Raw genomic sequence first — 23,362 nt, 5'->3', positions numbered from 1 at the left:
CTATTGTAACTGCCTACCCAGTGCCATAGCAGGTACCCTAGTAGGGAGGGGGCTTCAGCTTTTCCCAACTGCCTTCAAAGTCAGCACCATTTTCAGTGGTGGATGGGATGGGATAGTCTCTCATTTTGGCTGTGGACAGCATAAGTGAGAAATGCTACGGAAGGTTTTCTTTAATTTATGCCTGGTTAATTCACCCCAAACTGAGAGGTTAGACCAAACGAGAACTCCATAAGCCATTGCCCCTTTACAATATATGTACAAGGAGCTGTGGGTAAATCATCTAGAAGTACTACCAACCTGAAGCCAGACCCTGGGAAAGATTGGTCCTGGAAACAAAAACTACTCAGCTCTTCCTTGATCTCCTCTTGTATGCCCGCATTCGTTGATTTGAGAGAGGGTAGACTCATTTTCCAGGAAAAAAATCAGAAAAACTGTGGTTTTGCATCCAAAACCTGTAAAATTGGCAGTGTGGCTTTGTGGCAGAGCAAGGCTAGGTCTTACTTTTTCTTAAGAACTTTCAAGCAAAAATTCTTTGTAGTTCCGGTTTGAATCTGAAACTCCAAGTGACAAGTAAGAGCATCGCTGCCAATATGACCCACTTTCAAAGTAAGGGAAATTTCCATGCAAAGCCCTGGAAATGAAGACAAGCAAGTCTTGCAGAGCCTTATAGACATCAGAACAAGGGTAAAATGATGACAAATTCAGTTAATAGTGTTCTTCCTCTATTAATCTACTGTGACAGAGAAGACTTTCATGGGGTAGACAAAATGTCTCAAAAAGTAATAACTCCCCTCTTCATGAAGAATTTCACAGAAAGCACTATCCTAAAAAAAAATTCAAGAAAAAAACCTGTTACTACCTAAAACATTCTTTAAGATGTTTGCTTGCATGTTTATAAGTAGGAAATATTAATAATCAAAGGACAACTAAAAAGCAGTATTTAGAAAGTCCATTTCAAAATATATGATTTTGTTTTCTTTTAAGTGAACCTTCATTCCTTTTGAAGGCTGAACAATGAAGCAACTTCCCAATTGCATTTCAGGGTGACTGAAATTAAAAAAATTTACGGTCAGTGGTAATGTCCAGGCTTAGGCACTTTACCTCATGCCTTATTTGTATGACACTGCTGCAACCGTATTAGTCCATGCTGTTACCTTAGCTGGGAAATCAGGAGGTAGTATTTGCAGGTTTTCTCATGCTCCCAGTTGTAGGGAGGTTTTTGCACAGTCGTGGCAGGGTGCCAGCTTGTTGTCAGTGAGGCCTATTAGATCATTACCCAGCATCGTAGCGTATCACAGAGCCGTGCAGTGCTCCTGAAGTGATAAAATCCTGGTTCCCTGGTGAATTTTGGAGAAATGTTTATAGTGGCACTTGTTAAAGTTAAATGTCTATTAATGGTCCTACTAAAATCCCTTTTTTTGTGTGTGTGTGGAAAGCACACTGTATGCAGTCATTTACACTCTTTCCCTAGAAAGGTGGGGTGTGGGAAGTGCCTGTATGTTTGTAATTATTGATTTCTTTATTTTGAAATAAAATTCCTTGGCTTCCCCCTCCACCCCAAAAAAGAATGGGCACAGGAAAAGCTACAAGGATTAGTTTTTAATATTTGCTATAAGTTCTTTTAAAAGAAGATGTAGGTTTGGGAAGCATTTCTCTGCTCTGTACACTAATGAATTTCTGTGGTTATATAAAACCACAACAAATAATCACAAATGACTGGGAAAACAGGTCTTACGTTTTGCTCAAGCAGAACAATTGATAACTGCAGAAGTGTTAGGGGGAGGGGTGAAATGAGGAGGTTTGGCGCTTTTTTCTCTCCTGTTATCTCTAAGTTATTAAAGTTAAAGGATTTTCATACTCCATTGCTTGTGTCTTTCATACCATTAACTCCGCATTTTACTTTTTTGGGCTCTAGTCTTGCCAACACTAAAGCAGATGCTTAATGTAACAGTCCAGTAATTCCTGCGGCTTTTCACTGAATGCTCCCCAATTTTTCAGCATCCTTCCTGATTCACCGACCCCAGGAGCGGGCATGGTGCTCCTGCAGTGGCTGAGGCTGAAGCAGTGATTCCCTCTCGCTTACTGGTTCCCTGGTTTGCATCCCAGGGCAGTGTTGACCTCCCTGGCTGCGGCGTGGCACTCACATCTGCCTTTCCACTAACCATGCAGCTGGACCTTTCCCTGCTTGCCTGCTTTTTCGGAAAGGACTGACCCCTCTGTGCCTGCACTCTCCGACCCAACGTGAGCACTGTAAAATCCATGTCTTGTTTGCTGGCATTGCGTTCCCAGGGAACCAAATCACTCCAGATGACTAACACACCTAATTTAATGCTTATCACTTTCTTTTGATCATCTGCAGGCTTTGCCAGTGGTGTATCTTCCAGCTCATTCATAGAAATATTAAATAAGCCCCCTGCCACTCTTTGCAAGGAAACTCGCCAGAAACACACCATGTTCTAATGCTGTGCACGCTTGCACTTCCCCATCCACCATTTCATTTCAAGATCTCTCATTTAGCCAGCTTCCAAGTCAATCAGTAAGTGTCACACTGATTTTCTCCACTCCTCACATTTCTAAGCCCAAATGTTGTATATCATCAACTGGGAAGCCGCTTGGGTGCTGAAGTATATGGCAGTAAATTAGCTGCTGCCTCTACCAGTCACACTAGTAATCTCATGGAAAAAAAAGGGTATCTGATTCATTTCACAAACCTCTTTGCCTTAATTCTTAAAAATCATAGGAAATGTTGGCAGGAGATCATGTATTCCAGCCTCCTGCTTGAAGAAAAACCTCATCAACACCAGGTCAGTCAGGCATGGCTTTGTCAACAAGGCTAGAAGACCTTCAAGGGTGGTGATTCAGCAGCCTCCCCAGGCACCTCTTTCAGGGCTGCCCTACCCCTCCTCCAGCAAGGAGGTTTTGCCTAATGTCCAACCCCAGCCACTCCCAAGCCACATTTTGTGTCCATTGCCCCTTGCTGTGTCATCTGGCAGTACTTTATAACCATCTTTTGGATAGCTGTAGTCAGTATTAGATTAGCCCACACACCGCACTAAGCAAGCCCAGTCCCCTCAGGGTCCCCTTGCCCTTGGCACGTCCCCTCAGCCCAGACCATCACCACGTCCCTCCACTGGACTCACCCCAGTTTCTTCACATCCCTGTTGAACTGGGAGTCTCCAAACGGGATGCAGTTTTCAAGATCTGACCTCACCAGTGCTGGACACAAGGGGATAATAATCCTTCTTGGTCGATTGGCCGTGCACCTCCAAATGCAGCCCAGAGCAACGAGATCACACTGTTGACTCTTAAGCGGGCTGGCATCCAATGCAACCTTGAGGTCCTTTTCAGCAGGGCTGCTACTAAATCATAACACTACTCCTCTCTAATTCATTGCTAGCATTTCCTGCCCCAGCCAGCGCTTGCTACCCATCGTTGTGAGCTGAAATGTTGCAATTGCCTGGCTTGCCTAGTGTGCCCCTCTGCAAGTCTGATAGAATACTAATTTTCTCCTGGTCCTCTGGAAACGTCCCCATAAAGATCCATAGGATGTAACATAGCCACCACAGAGTCTTGGACACAAGCAGTCCCTACCCGCTTGTTTAAAAATAACTATTTTTTTTTAGTAGACATTTGTTAACATTTTCTTGTTGCCGGGCCACAAGAAGTATTTTACAGTCATACTCCCCACTATGTCTAGTATCATGAGAAAACTTTTGACTATCTTCCCAGAGTGTTACTGATAAGTAGTTCCTAACACTACTACCTTTTGCTCCTAATTTAAACCTCACTCTTTCTTGCCCTTCACTTCTACCATAAACACAGGATAAATTTTGTTTTACCTTTTGTGATAACTTCCTATTCATATTTGTGTTCATCATGTTCTTCTTTCTCCTAATCTAATATTTATTTTGTATACCTGCCTTTACCAGTCTTCTTATTCAAGCTTTTTTTTCTTTTCTCTGAATTAGCGCATGCATCTGTCTTTACTGTAGGGCAGAGAAGCTGGGTTGCAGTAAGGGTGTTGCAGTACCCTGCCAGTGCCAGTTGCACAGGAGGGGTTATGTGCAGATAGAATATTGGTTTTGTTTCAATACTTGCATGTTTACTATTATCAGGATTTCTTAATGTGCAAACCAACTACAGTTTGGCACTGAAACTATCTGGCAATAGGCTTGGTCCTGCTCCCCGTGCTTCGCTATAAAGCAGGAGTAATTTCAGCGTTCTTGCTGCAGTGACGCAAGACTAAGGCTGAACTCTCCTTCTGAGAGACATAAGAAGCTGCCTGCAAGGCTGAGAGACATTTCTACTTTATATCCCACCTTAGACTGATGCACAGGTTCCCTCGTTTGACTAGACCAGCTGATCCATACCGAAGGTCTCAGCATGGCAGAAGCACCCCATCCAGCTGCTGTAAGGTATCCCTTGCCCGAGACCCTGCTGATCCACCCCAGTTTGGAAAGCGCCCTTGGACAGGATGGCAGTGCAGGGCACAGGCCCAGGTGTTCCATCAGACACCCTTCCCTGCCGCCCCTGAGGACTTTCTAACACCACCATCAGGATGACTTTTCCAGATGTTGCTCCCCACCTCTGTTTTTCTGTTACTAGATAAAAATGGGGGAGAGAGGAGGCTTTCACTGCAGAAATACCTGTTTGTCACAGCCTGCATCTTTACCAACACCATGCACCTCGGTGGGGATGCCCAAAGAACGTGTGGTCACACCAGTGCGGTGTCACTGCCGTCCCTTGCTTGCTGTTGCTGTCCTTGCCTGTCTGAGGGGCACCTGCTGGCATCTCTGTACTCACAAAGGGCTCTGGGTCCAGGTCTAATCGGAGGCCAGCTCAGCCCTTTTGGACTTTTTTTTTTTTTTTACCAGTCTAGGTGCACCAGCAGAACTGGCTGGACGCAGATGTGGCCACTCTGCCAGTGCCTGCTTGGTGGCACAGTTTTACTGGGGCGACCATGGGGCTTTAGCTGGAGCCTAAGTCTTCCCTTGGTCCTCCCCAGGCAGGTGCAGCCAGGCAGACACAAGACCTCTGGTGCTGGATCCTTAAAGAGATGTTAGTCCTATCAGAGCCAGCCAGCGCTGGACCTGGCCCCAGGAAGGATCCTTGCTGCTCTAGCTCATCTTCAGACCATGTATTTACAGCTGAGTCGTGAACACTTGAAAATGCAGGCTCCTGGCAGGGAGAAAAGCAGGACGTTAGCCTGAGCAGCACGAGCCATAACGCGGCAGCTCCAGCTATACAAATACCCATTAGCAAAACAAGCCCCTGAAGCCCAGAAGTAACAGAGCGCAAACACGTATTTGATAGAGAGGTCCTTATTACCTCACCCTCTGTCTGTGAGGACAGCCATGTTTTATTCATTGAAGATACAAACAATTATGTTTCTGGTCTTGTCTCTTCGTCGTGCCTCCTCCCCTGCTTCCCTGAGCAGTGGCTCTTGCTGGGATCTGGCACTCCAGCCAGGATTGCCGGTGTTGGGGGCAGCTTCCCTTCCCCACTGCAGGTTTTCTCCACCAGCTCCTCTGCATTGCTGGGTCCCAGCGTGAGAGGAGAGCAGCCAGGCAAACTGGGGTTGCCAAAATGGGGCTGCAGGGGTATCTTTCATTGTCCAAACCTGTTGAGAGGGAGCGCCAGGCCCCAGATGTCCCATCCAAGAGAGATGGGGGTGGTGATGGGGGTTTTTCTGATGTCTTGAGGCATCAGATCCTGATCTGGCCTTCCATCAGCCCAAATCTGGACTCCATTGCTGTCCGAAAGGCTATGAAGGAGTAACACCCCAGGTAAGCTGGCAGCCCTTCAAGACTGGAGCTTACTGAAGAGACCAAAGCAGATTACACCAAAAACTGGACCAGACTTTAAATCTAACCCAGGACCAAGCAGAGTAAATCTGTAGGCAGGGTAAGAGAAACATCCTTTGTGCTTGGGACTGTGAGATCCTGAAGCGCTTGGTTTCTGCTGGGGATAAAACACGTCATCCTGGTGTTCAGTGCTGTTCCTCAGTGCCTTGCAGGGAAAGCTAGGGTACAATGTGCTGACCTCCCTCCCTTAGGCTGGATCTATGACCTGCTGAAACCCAGGGAGTCTCCTCCTGTCCCTCAACAGGCTTTGCAGCTGGCCCTGCGTGTTACACTCTGCTGACCTCCCAGCAACTGAGTTTAACCCAGCTGAAGATTCAAAACCCATGGGGGCAACCCTCTATGAATGCAGGCTGAGCATCTCAGAAGAGGAAGAACATGTGCTAGATGTGACTCTGCTGTCACCTGGTCTGAGGACAGTGATTTATGAACAGCACTAATCCCATGAGCTCTGGATGACTACATCTAAAAAATACAGCATCAAAACATGAGCACTGTGAGCAGGACGGGGAGAAGGTTTGCAGCAGTAATGGGACTTAGCAGCAGTAAAAGCACATCAGAGCCATAGAGCATAGTATTTTTGGGCAATAGTCTTGGCCTCCCTGGAGCTGAGCCAAGCAGAGTGCAGGGTCTATAATCACAGCTTGTAGTTATGAAGGTACAGCACCATGCTGCTCTTGCCTGAAGAAGGGGGAATCCCCACGGCATTGCTTGTCTGTTGTGATGGGCTCAGTGTGTTACTTGCCCGTTATTTCTTTCCTACTGGAAACAAATTGGATCTGCACCACTTTTGTTGTCTTTGAAATATTAAGTGGTTTACGTCCAACAGAGCTGACCACTTAACTTTAGGGGGTTCCACTTGGCTTGCTGCCCAGCCTGGTGAATCCCCGGGGACAAAGGCTGCCTGAAAGAGAACAGCTTTAATGACATAATAAATAAGTACACCCACACCATGAGGAAATGGCACTGCTCTTGGAAAGGTGACATCCATAAGGAGTTCACCAGCTGGATTATTTCCAGGGATGACCTCTTCAGGCTTCTACCGATTGCTGGTGGTTTAAAAACACTTGAGGTATTAAATGTTTTCTTTTAATTTCTCTCCTCCCACTTCAAGGATGTGGTGACTCTGATGTGGAAGGAAAAACAAAAGAAGAAAAGACAGGCAACAAGAAAGAGAAAGAGAGTGCATTGTCGTGGTTTAACCCTAAGCGACAGCCAGGACCATGTAGCTGTTCGCTCACTCCCCCGACCAGTGGGGCAGGGGAGGAGAATCAGAAATAAAGAAACCTCGTGAGTTGAGATAAAAAGGGTTTAATAGAATAGTAATGGAAGAGAAGATAATCATAACAATAATGATAAAAGAATATACAATTGCTCACCACCTGATGATTGATTGCCCAGCCTGTCCTGAACAGTGATCGTGGATTCCTGCCCCCTCAGCCAACCCTCATTTATATACCGAGCATGACGTCTATGGTATGGAATATTCCTTTGGTCAGCTTGTCCTGTCTATGCTCCCTTTCAGCTTCTATGGAAAGCTGAAGAAGTCCTTGACTTAATATAAGCATTGCTTAGCAACAACTAAAACAATATGCATTATCAACATTTTTTTCATACTAAATTCAGAACACAGCAGCTACTAGGAAGAAAATTAACTTTCTTCCAGCTGAAACCACTACGTGCATAAATGGCAATAGCAAGAGTTATTCATGTAATCAAGATGAATTTCAATCAAGCCCCAAGCTGCTGGAAAGTAGCACCCTAAAATGTGAAGTCTACCAGCAACAGAGGGAACTCCTACCATGGGTCCCCAGCACCATTTGTCTGCAATTTGTTCCTCCATCAGACTGGCCGACCAAAGCGGGAGAAGAGCTTTGCCTGGACACAAGGCTTTCTAACTTTGGCAGCAGGAGGGCTGAGGAAGAAAAATGGATTTCACTGCTTACAGCTAATGTGATCCGTGTCTTGTTTCATCCCTTCAGTCCCCTCCCAAATGCTTAAAGGAAGGAGTAATTCCTTTTCACTGTCACTGCCAACCACAGAAAGGGATGTGCTGGGCAAACATCCTCAGCTGTGGGAGCCAACAGTGAAGCACACAAGTTGACGGCCTGTTTTTCGCAGGTGCTGGGTACTAAGCCCATGACCTTTAACACACACTGGTACCCAGAGCCAAATTTCCCCCAAGTTTTGGAATAAAGTCAGATTCAGCATTTTAATTTACATCACTTTTATAGCTTCAGCTGAGAGCTGAGGTAGAAGAACCAGACTCAACACAGTGATGTAGAAGCCTAGTCACCTAGATTTTGAATCTGGGGACATAGATGCCTGAATCACTTCTGAAAATGGGATAACGGGCCTCAGGTGGTGCATTTCTGTACCCCTTTACCTGGAAGGAGGAGTGCTAGAGGGACACAGCCTGCCACACTGCTCATGAAAGCCCAACCACCCTCATGTTAAAGCACAACTAATGTCTAACTAGGCTAAAATGGGTGTTTTGTACACTCACTCCAGCTGTATGCCAATTCCTGCAATACAAATACTCTGAAGGACATTTTTGCATCATGCTCTGACTTTTTTAGATACCAGCTGCTCCTTTTTATTTTTTATAGGGACAAGCTCTATTCTTGAGTGTTGTGGGTTGATTTTGCCTCTTACAAGCTTGCCAAATGCTTCCCATTCCAGGAGCCTGATTTGAGTTATTTATCAGCGCTGCCAACACTTCACCTTACGGGCTGAAAGTTTACATTCCTGGGGGTTGCCCCAGACTGAATTTTTGGTGAAACAGGTTAGCCATACCTGAGGAGACTAGGGACTAATGGCAGTGTTGACAAAAACCTGATGGCATTTTCTTCTAAATGCCCAAGCGCTCTTGTGGTTTGGAGAAGGACTTGAAAGCACTCAAAAAATGAGGAAGCGAGGCAGTGACTGCAAAATGTTTGGCTGGAGTGGTGTGTTTAAAGTCTCTGAGGTGCTGAGCAGGAAGGACTCCATTAGCCAGGGCAGCACTCAGCCACTCAGCGCCACGACCTCTCTTCTCTTCACTAGATCTCCTCCTGCCTCCGTCCTTGCTTAACATGTTAAGTAACACGTGAAAAAAAAAAAAGCACTGGCAAAGGAGCTGTTAAAGGAGACTCCGGGAGAGTGTCACACAAGCGCTGCTGCTTGCGTAAGTTGGAAGAACGTTTTGTTTGGAGCAAAGCCAATATAAGCCCTTCTTCTTCCCTAGTCTTCGCTCTCATCCTTACCCTTGTACCACCCCTCCAGGCTTGGCACAGCCATGCCAGGAAGTGATCTGGGCTAGAAATAATCACTAGCTCCAGATGAGATATTTTGCATCCATCAGCTCCTCCACCCCATTGGCCTGGTGGCCATCCAGTGTCGTGCTCCTGCAGCCGCAGGGCAGGCAGAGGGGCACAGCCATGACAAGGGCTGGTACTTCCAATGCATTTGGCCAGCCCTGCATGACTGCTTTGCCATGGGAGCCTGTGTTTAAGTCCCTGTGGGAGCAGCAGGGGGTTACAAAGGACACCCAAAAACCATGTCCCTGGGTTCTCCCACTCACAGCAAACAGGCTGCACAGAAACCATGGCAGCCACCAAGGGAAGGCTGCGTTCTCCATGTGTTAAGGTACAGAGGCAATATTAATTCTGTTGGAGTGAACCCAGAGGAGGGCCACGAAGATGATCAGAGGGCTGGAGCACCTCTCCTATGAAGACAGACCGAGACAGTTGGGGTTGTTCAGCCTGGAGAATGTTCCAGGAAGACCTTATAGCCCCTTCCAGCACCCAAAGGGGAGTTACAGGAAAGACGGGGAGGGACACTTTATCAGAGAGTGTAGTGACAGGACAAGGAGTAATGGTTTCAAACTGAAAGAGGGTAGATTTAGATTAGATATTAGGAAGAAATTCTTAACTCTGAAGATGGTGAGATACTGGAATAGGTCACTCAGAGAAGTTGTGGATGCCCTATCCCTGGAAGCAGCCAAAGCCCTGGAAGGCCAGGCTGGATGGGGCTTTGAGCAACCTGTGAGAGGTGTCCCTGCCCATGGCAGTGGGGTTGGAACTAGAAGGTCTTTAAGGTGCCTTCCAATCTAACCATTCTATGATTCTAATGTTTCCTAACTTTCTAGTACTTGGTTTTTCAACCTTAGTATCATGTCTGGGTATAATTATAGCTTGGACGGTAAACCTGTGAGAGTCCCATTCTTGAGCACTGTTTAGACATTAGAAAAGACAGTGCAAAGAGTTTAGAGAGCAAATCGAGAACAAAAAGCATAGGATGTATGAGCTGGACCACAGGGTACAGCTGCCAGCAGCTGCACTCCCAGGACTAGGACCTCTGTCTCTGCTGAGTTCAGGCTGCCTTGCTCAGAGCAGGGGCTCACACAGCCACCACAGGGCCCCTGCTCAACCGTCCCCACTCCTGTGGCAGGAAGTTCCTCCCTGCGTGTTTGGGACAGGCAAGGTTATCCCTTGCCCTTGTAGCTTTCGCACAACCCAAGAGAGGCAAGGGAGGTGGTCAGAAACCCAGGTGTCCTTCCACTCCCAGCCTCAGACAGGATCCAACTGACACTGATCTCAGCACCCTGTAGAGGAATTGTGTTAGGTTTAGTGAAGTGAGGCCATGATAGAGCTGGGGAAAGCTCATAGCCAGGTTCCTGGCTTCACTGTGACCAGTGCCTGAAGGACCTAGGAGCAGAATTTTTTAATAAAGCAAACCCTGCCAGTGGCTCTTTCCATGTTGGGTTTGTTGTTTTGCTCACTGTTGCTTGCTGCAGAGCTGTGAGGAAGTCTGAAAGTGGTGCCCCTGTTGTTGTTGGCTTCTCTCAGCTAAGCATGCTCACCTTGGCTTGTTAGCACAGGCTTCTTCTGCCCCAGTTTTTCTACGGAAAAAAAAAAACAAAAGAGTGTATTGACACACTTGTTTTGAGAACAAACACAAAGAGTTACACAGGCTCTGCAGGCAGAGCCGACAGAACAGGTAGGTCGTGAGATGAAAGCCTGTGAGCCACTGCGGCACCCCCTGAAGCACGCCACAGAGCAAGCTTTTATTTGGCCCAGGAACAAACCCAGCCAGTCATTGTTCCGGATCACTGCCCCGATGAGGACAAGGGCCTTGAAATGAAGAGGACTGAAAGCCTGGGGTGCTACCTACTGTACCAGCTATTTTATTAACAAAGGCAACGAAACAGAAGGCTGCACCTTCAGCTCACATAACTCAGTGTGGATCCCTTGACATCAACGGAGCAAAGGTGGTGCTGCCTGCTGAGGGCCCTTCATGCCATGGTCTGAGAGTCACCCTGTAAAGGGCTCTTTCCATGAGGTGTACGCAGAGCTGATCCACTCACACCAGCCTTCATTCCGCTCGGCTGCCTCCTTTCCCGGCTCACGCGCTGTTATTGCCATTAAAGAGAGAGATGCCATCTCAGGTGGATGTAAGTCATGAGGCACTTGAGTGAACCCACAATCATTTTAGATTGATCGGAGATGGTCCTTTGGGGCAGTGGTTTTGCAAGGAACTCTATCTGCTAAGCACTCAGCTCTAGCTCAGCAATATGTGGTATTAAGGCATGCACACGTACAAGAGACAGCTTTAATGATAGAAGCAGTGATGTTCAGGACACGCACCTCTTGCTTCCTTCTTATTCCCAGATGCTTTCTGTCAATTCCTTTTTTCCTGGGCAGCAGCTAACAACTCATCTGAAGAATATAGCTCATCCTAATGACTGCATGACCGTGGCAAAAGGCTGCCCTACCTCTGGTGAGAAGCTTGAATTTACAGTCACCCTCCTTGGAAAGGAAAATAGGGCTTTACAGCAAAGGGATCTTAAGAATACAAAAAATGATGTGCAATTTCAGGTTGGATATACCCAGCTCAGTATGCCATTTCTGCCAATGGGCAGTAGCAGGTACCTAGAAAAATAACAGCAGCAAGACGAAGAAGAATCCCCCTCTTAGCCTGACTTTCTGGTTTCAGGCTTGAATCCACAGCACCTCAGAAAGTCTAGGTCAGGTCCCTGCGTCTGGGAATCATCTGGTCTATGCAGAGCAGGGTCTAGATTGGTCTATGCAGGGCTCTGTCAAATTCAGTCATGAATGTTTTTAGCAAAAGAGAGTCCACTTCCTCATGCCACCCTTGTTGGCCCAACCTTCCAGCCTGCTCAGAGCTCTCTGTGTGTTGACTCTTCCTTAGAATCATAGAATGATAGAACAGTTTGGGTTGGAAAGGACCTTTAAAGGTCAGCTAGTCCAAATCCCCTGCAATGGGCGGGGTCATCTTCAACTAGATCAGGTTGCTCAGAGCCCCATCCAGTATACCTTGAATGTTTCCAGGTATGGGGCATCTACCACCTGAGCAACCTGTTCCAGTGTTTCATCACGCTCGTTGTAAAAAAATTTTTCCTAATATCTAATCTAAATCTTCCCTCGTTTTGTTTAAAACCATTACCCCTTTGTCCTACTGCTACAGGCCCCATTATATTGTCTGTCCCCATCCTTCTTATAAGACCCCTTAAGTACTAAAAGGCCGCAATAAGGTCTCCCTGGAGCCTTCCCTTCTCCAGGTTGAACAAGCCCAACTATCATCTCAGCCATCTGTACTGTCCTTTTTAATCACCATTCATGGGCAAATCTATCTGCAGCTCTTTTGCTGAGCCTGCTTAAACATTTGGCTTTGCAGCTTTGTCTGGTGGCGAGTTCCACAGTTTAAATTAAATGTTGTTCAAAAGAAGCACTGCATTTAGTTTAGGTCCTGGTATCCAATCCTTTCATTGGAGACCCTCATCCCTGTACTGTGAGAAGCAGTGAATAATTCGAGAACTCCCATGTGCTAGGTTTTAACAACAGTTTTGGTGTCAGCATATAATTCACTACAAAGATTTATCAACTTAAAAAAAAAATGCAGCCCAAAGGTTGAATCTCTCCATAACTTATCCTGCCATCTCAGTGGACCTGAGGTCTGCAAGGAGACCTCTATATTTCCACTCATGAAGCTCATAAACCATTTGAGACTTCATATGCTTCCTGCCAGAGCTCTCTGGTTTACAAGCAGTTAGAGGAATGCAAGGAAAAGCAAGGAGAATTAGGAGGGATGAGTACAAGGGGCTATGCAGGCCAAACCCAGCATGTCCTGTTAGGCATAAAAAACACCCTCAACTCCACAAGCTTTGCAATGCAGGGAAAAGAAGCACAGATCCCATTGATTTTATAAGGAAGCAGATGAGATTATAGAAGCCATGGCTGCTAGGATCCTATTTCTAGCAATGCCTCCCTGCTTGTCTGGTGGGGTTTGGTTTTGATTTTAATCATGCTTTTCCAGAGGTTGCTTAATGACAGGGGAATAGCGGTGGCACATGAATAAAACCAAACCAAAGGAATTCACAAAGAGCCTATTGAATGATCAACTCTTGGATGGCTCTGCCAAGCCAGCAGCACTTGCTCATTCTTTCATCTGCTTTTCCTCCTTAACCAGCTCATCTTTAAGGGAATCATCAGATGACTTATTGAAGACCTCAGCTCTAACAGCTGGGGTGATCCTCTGTCTTCTTCTTCCCCCTCCCCAGTGTGTAAGAAAAGTCATTTCCACAGGAACATCATGGGTAAGATCCTGCTCCCACTCTTTGGCGTGAGTCACAGCGCTGCTCTCTCCAGGCAAGAGCAAGCATGTGAGGTTAGTGTCTTTGAAGTTGAGCTCAGCTGAGTGCTCTACCTTTTCTCCAAAGCCCCTCCAGCTTAGCTGGCCATCTTTCTGTCAATGTATGACAAGGTACTTCCATCCTGGCACACAGTGACCTTATTAATTCAGCCCTGAGCAGAGGCTGCAGCCTGGGCTTTTCCCTGGGCTCTGTTGGAGGACTAAACAAAAATACGGAAGGCAAACATGAAACCTGCCTTCATTGGGTTGTAGGCTACTTCTGATCCCCATTGTTGATGAATATCAAAAGCAGGGAGTGATTTTGCAAGTTGGGGGGAGCTAGTCATATAAAGCACAGCTGAGGACTATGTGTGGGCTGAGAGTCTCAAAATGAGGAAGAGATTGGGACACATAAATCCCATTGATTTTCAGAGGAGATATATGCCTAGCTCTTTTCATTTTTAACCAAATTTCCTCCTTGAGAGGATATGACGTGTTTGGCATTCTCTCTCGAGCAGCAGAAAACTGAGGCTATGTAAGATGTACACAGAGGAAAAAATTTGTTTTCTTTTTTCTAGGCAAGGATTTCATCTCACTGTGAACAGCAGTAAATTTACCCCATGTGAACACAGTGACTGGTGTGTCCCTTTCTGTCTTACCCATGGTCAGCAGCTCTCTGCTGTGGAAATCTTTGCAAGCATGACTGCATATCTCCCTCAGGCTCACAGCAGCCAGCCTGTCACTGGGCTTCAGACAGATGCTTCAGCACAAAGTGTGACCACTAAATCCCAGCTCAAATCCCATGTGTCTCCTTGTGCTGTCTAACTAGCTTTGAGCATAAAAGCCAGCCTCTGTTCATACAAATACAATTACAATGATACTTTTACAGGTACCAGCTCTGTGATGTTGTAGACAGCAGCAGCTTCATATGCAGTACAAATGTTTTGAGAAAAAACATTGGTCCTATTAGCTTAGCATCCTTACCTGAGCTGTTCAGAGACCACTAAGCACATAAAACCCACACAGATCAATACTGATGTTTTCTTTGGTCCTGATTATTCTCAACAAGATATAGGCACTCTGAAAGCTAAGCTCCGAAGTCACTTGCGTTTTACCCAGAGTCACTAAAACAATCAGTGCAGAAAGGGAAAACAGACTGAAATGCTACAGCTCCCTGATGCAACTATTGCACATACTGTGTCTCTTTAACTTTCCTGGGATGGGAGGAGCAGGAGGGAAAGTCCTTGCACAGGCAGCATTGGGTGTGCAAGAGGATGCAATTGCTCTGGTGCTCTCTGCTTTTTAGGAAGCTGTCCTTGATTATTCATAATTTCTTTCCTTATTATTACCCATATATATTATATATATGGATAATTATGGATAAATATGGATATGGTTTATATATTATCCATTATTCATAATTTCTTTCCTTACTATTATCCATAATTTCTTTCATTTCCTTTCCATTCCTTTCCCTGCTTTCATGCCACCAGAGAGCTCCAGCCTAGCCATGATGCTTTTTTTGTCTTTCTGTGCAATTATCTTCTGGTTGAACATTTCTGGTGCTACTAGCAAAACCTCTCACCACCTCCGACTTCAGATCCTTTGCCATTGTGTTATTTGCTGAGCTTTTCCCAGCATTTAGTGCATTTGGAATTTGCTAGCACTGCTCTGCAGTACAGTGCAGGGCACTCTCAAGTGAAACTTAGCTTTGAAGAGAAAGAATGAAAACCTAGGTCTGTGGAAGCTATCGTGAGTTTTTCATTGGCATCAACAGGACAGGAATTTTATCCTAATACTCCCTTCACAGGTATTTACATGGCCTCTTCCATCACTGTAATATTGGAACACCCAGGAAACTTGTGATTTCAAACATCTACAAATATGCCCAGAGCTTCATAACTGCTAAACAATTGTAATACAAACAGCACCAAAGGCAGACAAAGGATGGGTAGGGTTTCTGCTAGATGAGAGTATGGGGTCATCCTGCAAGAGTATGGGGCAACTCCTGTATGGAGTTTCACACAGCCAGCCCAGTACTGCACCAAATAAACAGGGTTTGATCACCCATCTCAATGCCACAGTCAGGATTCCCGTGCTCTTCAGCCCTCAATCCTCCTACTCTCCAGCGTAATAGGAGTTCATTACCAACACCTCACAGATGGACTCCAGATGAGCAAGCATAATGGTGTGATTGTGAGGGGGAATGATGACATTTTGGAGTATTTTGCATCCATGCCAACAAGCATGGGTAAGAAAGGAAAAGTTAAATTAGCTGTGTGGGGTGGGGGAGGATAACCGCATTAGAGGAGCAGAAAAATTATTTGCTCAAGAAAAGAGCGGATGCTCCATTTCTTGAGTTTTCTGAGAGGAAATTAGATGAGACATATAGACAAATACATCTGAAGGGCTCTTGCTTGATTGTAAAGTGGCTCAAGTAGATGGCCCCTTTTTGTTCATCAGTTGTTTTAAGAGTTTTACTGCTACTGTAGTTAAGCAGGTGAACATCTGTTGTCCACCTGACCCACCATAAAACCTCAGCTGTCAGGAGCAGGACAGACTGCACAGTGATCAAGGGGTTAAGTTTGCTTATTGTGAAGCCCGAAGGCTTTCATTTACATCTCTCCATCCCATTTACATGCAGTTGAGCACGTGTTAAGAACAGGCTCACCAGAACCAAATAGCACATGAGTGTTTGCCAAGACAACTGGCATTGATTCTCGAACATATATGGGATAAATTACACTTTCTGTTATTATTAACTGCATTGACTTCTCACTTAGGGGCGTGAGTATGACACAGCTTTTGGTGGGTCTGTATGTAGGACCAGTGACTGTTCCTGATCTGCTGTGTAACTGTGGGCAAGGCACATTCCTTCATTGTGCTTCAGCTTTTTCACCCCTTAAATGGCAATAACAAAGTTACTCTTTCTTTGTAAAGAGCTCTGAGCACCACAGGGAAAAAGCAATCCATTATTAAAACTAAAGAACACCAACGTGGAGTAGCACTGCATGTCTCAGCTCTCCTCTTCTCTAGTTAATGATTAGACATCAGTTGGGAGCTTCTCTACGGGACACAGGACATATCTTTAAGGTATAAGCAATTAAGAAACCAGGACCTAATGTTGGTTATGACAGTGTGAGACAGAGGAATCATTCAAGTCTGACTCCCCTTTAATAGGAAGCAGTAAGTAAATGGCTATAGGTGATTGTAAAAGGGGTCGCGTGATACTATCTAGTGATACTCATAGTATGATGAAGCACGGCTTCACCACAAAGTTATTAGTATGTAATTGTTACGTTGTAAGCCAAAGAGTCTTGACCTAGGTAGGTCTTGCCATGCTGAGCTTTGTACAAATGTGTAGCAAATGGCCATGGCTTCCCCGAAAAGCATCCTGAAGCAAAGAGGTGATGCAATTGGTGAAAGGGGAAACAAAGCAGAACGGGGGAAGAGGGTGCAAGGAGTAGGGTGTGCACAGTTCCTAGCATGCCCTCCAGGGAAGCATGGCATGAAGAGAGAGTGTCCTGTGCCACTCAGAAGGAGGCCAGGGAGGTCATGTCACCACTGCACTGCTGGTGGCAGCTTCCGAGCTGTATCGACTTAGCTGTGACTGCTGGATCGCTGAGGGCTCAAGCACACAATGGAAAATAAAATTCCCTCACTGCTTCCAATTAGCAAGGAGCTACAGTTGATTTCCTGAAAACAGTCATGTTTAGTCAAAAGCATAAAACTGTGCGTGTGAAGCAATCTTGGCTCTGGTCGGATGCAGTCTAGCAAGGACTCCTTCTCCTGCTCACCAGGGCTGGCTAGAAGGGCTGGTGGGCACCAGCTGCCCAGTATCCGGTAGACCTGGGTGAGGTTTGTTCGCTGACAGCTCTCTGCCCTCCTGAGCTCCTGCTCCCTGGGGCCAGCTCCTGGCTGAGCCCCGTGCAGAGCCTTCCCTCTTCCCGTGTGGTTTTCAGGCAGATGCCAAAAGCTGAGGCAAAAGCTCATAACATGCCAATTACCCTGGCCTCAAAACCACAAATGATTGTATACAGCTGTTGGCAAATGAAACCTTGTTCCAAACATTTAATACTTAATTGAATAAACTTGTGGAGCCGGGCTCTGGGTTTGCCTGTTCCCCTGCCCTCGTGTCATCTCCCCAGCCCTCTTCCAGACCCTGTGTGCTCCAGCGAGAGGGAAAGGAGGCTTGCCTTACGGCTTTCTGTCATTCATAAAAAAAAAAAAAAAAAAAGAAAAAAAAGACCAAAAAAAAAGAAAAAGAAAAAAAAAGTCTGCTGCGCAGCATAAGTTTCAGATCTATCATTTTTCTGTCAGAGTACTAAGAGGGTTAATTATAAAGCCCATTTCCTCTGTTTTCCCTGCACCAGATTTCTGCTAATGGATAAATAAAGCAATTCATAGTGGCTTTTGGTTCTCCAGTAAAGATGCAACAAGTGCTTCATTTAGATGCGGTGGATGGTAATTATGTTTGATGGGAAAAGTGGGCAATTTTTCCTCTCTTTGTCAAATGCCTTGGATAAATTGTTTGTGTGACCTTATCTAGAACACAAAGGTCTACTCACCACTTAAAATTATAAGACAATTCATGAAACAAACTCCTGGATCAGACAAAGAGACTAAAAGTGACTTTGCCAACAATAACTTACACCACAGAGAAGGTCGAAAAAGGTTGCTATTGTCTTCTTTAGAATAACAATACCCTAAATTAAATGTACCATGTTTAATTTTAAAAAATCCAGAGATTATATGGTTTACTTCTAAAGAAACAGTACCAGTCTGAAACATGTGTAATGTTTCAAAGGTTATGAGAAACAGACGCCACTATCCCATCCTTTGTGAATGACATTTGAAGTTATATGCAATTTTCTCCAAATTGCCTTTTAACATGTGATTGCCTCAAACCCAACTAACTGAGCTGCGCTGTGCAATATGCAAATGGGAAGCCTACTGTCGCAATCAACATCTCCCAGGGAGGGAAGTATTTCTGATCCAGCAAATGATTTTAACCCGTCAGTAATGAATTGTGCTGCAAGGAGATGTTTCTCTCTCACTTAAAATCGGGGCAAAGTGAACAGCTTCTAGTCTTTCCCCCTGCTTTAGGTTGCTAGTGTTACTGAAATAATTTTAAAGGATTTTCTGGCTTAGGGGAGAAGAAGGAGTTGTGTTAAATCTTCCCAAGGGAACGTATTTTTTCAGTGCTAGCCTGATCTCTCTGGTCCAGAGAGTCAGTATTCTGACAGAAAGTAGTTCAGATTATAATCCAAATAATAGATCCCAAGAGAAGCTTCCACTCTTTAGTGAAGACATCAAGAGAAAAAAAAAAAAAGTACTGCATTTTATCACCATCTAAACTCACTTTCTGCTTTTCCAGTGGAACTGTTGCCCAACAGACAGCTCTGTTAACACTCTATATAACTCTCCATTGGAAAGACATTAAAGACTTTGTACTCAATGTAAAAATGTACAATTCAAATAGTGATACTGATTCTTGGTTTAATTGAAAAGAATTCATTATCCACACAAAAGAAAGGAAAAATACAGTTCTTTTCCTTCAGTTCCTCTGCATACAGGATGCTGCAATGTCCAGGGGGTTGCCTGAGTGCAGTGGGGGGCAGGATTTTGCCCTGGTGGGCTTCTGCTCTAATTCTGAAGCAATGTGAGGAATTCGTCCAAAGACCAGCTCAGCGAGGCCAGTGGAGGCTCGATGCACAGTGCATCAAGCCCCTGAACCCACCAAAACCTCTCAGTAAACTGTAACTCATTTGTTCCCCATTCTGCCCCTTGCGTGGGTGCCCAGGACGCAGTGGAATGGGGTTCACTTGGTCACACAGCCCTGTTGTGGCTCCTAACCTTGGGGTGTGCCCCACCCCGAAGGGGGCTATTGTCAGCCCAGGCTGGCAACCGGGGCCGCACAAAAGCCCTTTACATGGCCAACTGGGGATGGAGACCAGCCAAGAGCCAGGAATGCCCTCTTCCCACCACCCCTGGGGAGTCCAACCCCCAGTGCCGTGCAGAGCCTGAGTGCCTGTGGGGGCATGAAGCAAAGCCAGGCTTCTCCTCGCCAGCATGGGGACTAGTGGAGATGGGAGGTTGGACTCTCTGTGGATGGGTGTTAGCTAGGACAGGCACAAGAAGAGCCTGGGTTTGTGTGCAGGCGAGGAGATGTACCTGAATATAACAGCAATGGTTGGGGTAAAGTCAGCTTGGGAATGAAAAGGAATTAATGTTTGAGCTTCTTCTCTGGGCAGGCACATAAACCCATGGTTCTTTACACCCCAATTACTCCACTGATTTTAGTGGGACTGCTCGCATGTTAATGAAATGCAAATCTTCAAGTACTTAATCTGAATTAAAGGTTTTGCCTAGTGCCACTGAAAAGGAAAGGGGCAACATGCAGCTCTACTGCTTTGGTAACTGCATAGGCAGGATGGAGAGGTTGTACCTTGGAAGAGAAACAAGAACGGTTCAGGAAGGGCTTTTCATCCTAGAAACCACTAGAGATCACAGAGAGAGTAAAATGGTGGATGTGGGCAAAAGCAGAGGGTGAGATGCGGAAGAGGGGGAGGAGAGGAAACAAAAAAGAGCACAACTGTGGAAGCAGGGAGCGAAAAGACGATTGGATGAGTTTGAAAGGGAAAGCTGGAGAAATACTCTGCAATCCTTTCCTCTGGGGGTTACAGTCAGTGATGTGGGCTTTTTATAAGCCTATGTTAGGATAACTCTTGCTTATTCCCCCTTTTAAGATCTATACCATGTTTGCATTTTCCCCCCTCCTCTCCCTTTGCCATGGCTGTTCAAATCTAATTACCAGAGGTTCACTATATTCATTAGCTTCGTTCCCTCAAAACCCTGGGCTGCATGTCATCTGGATCTGATTATGTATGGCGCATTTCATTTTCCCAGCTATTCCCCTACCTGCTTTTAATCAGCATGAGATTTTTCATTTAAATGTCATTAGACTTTTGAATAAATACGTAAAGAACATTACAAATAAATATAAAAGCTTTGTGCAAGTCAGGCACAAGGAAAGCTATGCCCGAGACCACCCATTGCAGTGTCCTCCTCTGAGGAGGCTACACCAGATATGCCCAGAGGTGCTAATACAGCCTGCCCTGTTTTGTTAGAAGAGCACTTTGTGAAGCAGCAGGCTTTTACTAGCCCCTTGAACACTCCTCTGAGGTTGTAGATGAGATACATATGAGGCTGATGCTCAATGTTCAGCCGTGTATTTGTACTTTTCATTTCTGTGTGAGTTCAGTAACATTTCCACCAGTGATTTGCCTTTTGGCTTGTAAGGCAGTGAAGCAGACTCACTCACCTGACGATGTCTGTCAGCTCGTGGCCTTCAGCGCCTTTCCACGCGAGTGAGTATTTATTATGCATGGATAGGGGATCTAATTAACAGAAATAATTGAGCTATACTCTTTGTAGTGAAGTTAAGCATTGTTACATGCCTAATTCTCGTTCCATGACTTGTTCGGCGTTGCTTGCCTCAGTAAGGTGAAGTATTAGCTGAGTTCCCCACAGAGTGAAAGTTTCACAGTAGGAGTCTAATGGACCCGAAATACGAATAAAACACACATAACCTTTGGGATGGGTTCAAAAGAGGATTCAGCATCTCTGAGAGAGATTCCCGAGACACGCGTTTGATGAAGTCTCTGTAGTTGTACTTCCTGACCCTTTAACGAAGCAGCTCACTGTTTCAGTCAGTTTGTATTCCCATAGAATTTTCTCCTTCACCTGTTTCTTCTAGTACTTTGGTTTCCTGAGTATCTGTAAAGCCTGGTCTTATTTTTAACCATTTTCAATCTATTTTTTTTTGCTCTACCCATCCTTTTGTCTTCTACAGAGTGCCTGACATCTTCAGCTGCTCCTGCAAACAATTTTATTACACAGCTCCTTTGCCATTAGACCCCGGTTTGAGGCTAGCATCTCTTAGACTTCTGCTCTGACTCACCCTGAGGTCGATTTTACCTCTCTCTTTTCCCTGAGTAGGGTATCTAGTCTTCCCTGACTAAAGTCCTCATGGAGGACTCCCCCCACCTCCCCTGGATTTAGCTACTCCTATTTGCACTGCAATCATCAGCAGAGCTGGGGGAAGGCACATGTTTGAGTGAGCAGTTAAGCAAGCTTGCCTGCTTATTGTATTGACACACATAACACCATGCTTGGCAATTCCCTAGAAAGATGCTGCGTACCAGACAGAGCTCACAGCTCTCTCCTTTCCCATGTGGCACTGAGGCTATGACTATATTTAGAGGCAGATCTAAGTTTAGAGCTCGTTGGGGGCACTTGTCTGTAAATATGCTAAAGTGAACCTAATTAGTAGCAGGAAAAAAAAGATCCAAAAAATGCATTTTAAGGAACTCTTATGGAGTATTTTCAGGGGAAAAAAAGGTTACATCTCTGCTAATATGGGTTTAAGCACCACTTCTGTGGCATTACACTCGCTGCTTCAAGGAACAGTAATGCACAATCTGAGTTATGTATCCAGTGACACTGCTTTGAGTATCAGTTTATTTCAGGTAGCAAATAGATTTTTAAAAGATTGCAATCTGTTTGAGGACAATTTATGATATAAGATGGAGGAAACATAAACATTAGGAATGAATGACATGTTTTTCTCACTTGGCCCGTTAGCTCTCTTCCATGTGCACTTTTACTCTCCAACCTCTTTGTGTGGTTGTGCCCTCCCAGAACCGGTTGTTAGTTTAGATAGGCCAAATTCAAGAAAGCTGTGGTCAATATTACAAACTCTCTTATTGTCTTCAGACCTTTAGTTCTTCCTCCCTCTGGATCATTCAATCTAGAATAGCTTCTCTTCTTTTGATTTAGTATCTATCCTTTCCATGTTATAAAGTGGTCCTGCTTGGAATAAAAAAAAAAATTATTTTGGCTTAGGACTGAGGAACATCATACCCAGCAGATGTCTAGGTAATTAAAGTCCCCACGAGCACAGTATCCTGAGGTCCTGAGCTCCTGTATAAATGGTTCAGGAATGTTTCCTTCTTCCTTTCTTCAAGATCAGTAACAGATGCCCTCAGCAGCGTTCCTTTTGTCTTTCATGTCATGACTCCTTACCCAAAGCATCTGTGTGCTGGCCTCCTGACAGTCAAACTCTGTCTTTGTTGGCAGCTGTTTTTCACAGGTAGGAAGTCTCGTTGAGAAATGCATAGCCATTATCCACTGACTTTTACAGATGGACTGATTCCTCAGGAAGAGGATGGGGGAAATCAGATCAACGGCACAATTGTATTTATTCCTGGCTTGCAAGTAGACCAGGTATCTCTCAGAGTCTCTCTCTCTCTTTCTTCTTTTTTGGGCAGAGGGGGGAGAGTGGGGGAGCAGGCAAGATGTGAGCAAAGTTGGCTTCTACTTGAGAAAATTAAATGCAGTATGTGCTTAAATGCTTAGTGAAACAGAGCAGACAGTTTGCAAAATCCCTTATGAGGCTCGTAAGCAAAGAGAAGAGTGTCCTCAAGTATCTGTATTTGCTGCTGCTTTGTAAAAATGAAACAAATTTGGTAGATTACTAGTCTTCAACAAAATACTTGCCAGGCATTTGGCAATCTTACATCATCACAAAGTCCATGCGTTTAAATGTAAAATTGTTTCAGCTGAATGCCACCTTCAATTCTCTTACTTGATTTGTGTCCAGTTTCTCCACATTTCACAATTTCCTCCTTGCAACAGGTTTTTCATGGTAGAACCTCACCTAGGTCTGAATCCTGAATTTCTGACAGAAAATTCAGATTCAGATCTAAATCCAGACTCAAACTGGGGTAACTCCTGTGTATTGTCAGTGCTTGACATCAAAGCAGAAAGATAATGACTGCCCTGACCCTACCATGACCCAATGCAGG

The sequence above is a fragment of the Numenius arquata genome, chromosome 2, assembly GCF_964106895.1.
Source record: "Numenius arquata chromosome 2, bNumArq3.hap1.1, whole genome shotgun sequence".
NCBI classification, from domain to species: domain Eukaryota; kingdom Metazoa; phylum Chordata; class Aves; order Charadriiformes; family Scolopacidae; genus Numenius; species Numenius arquata.
This window is presented reverse-complemented; position numbering follows the sequence as displayed.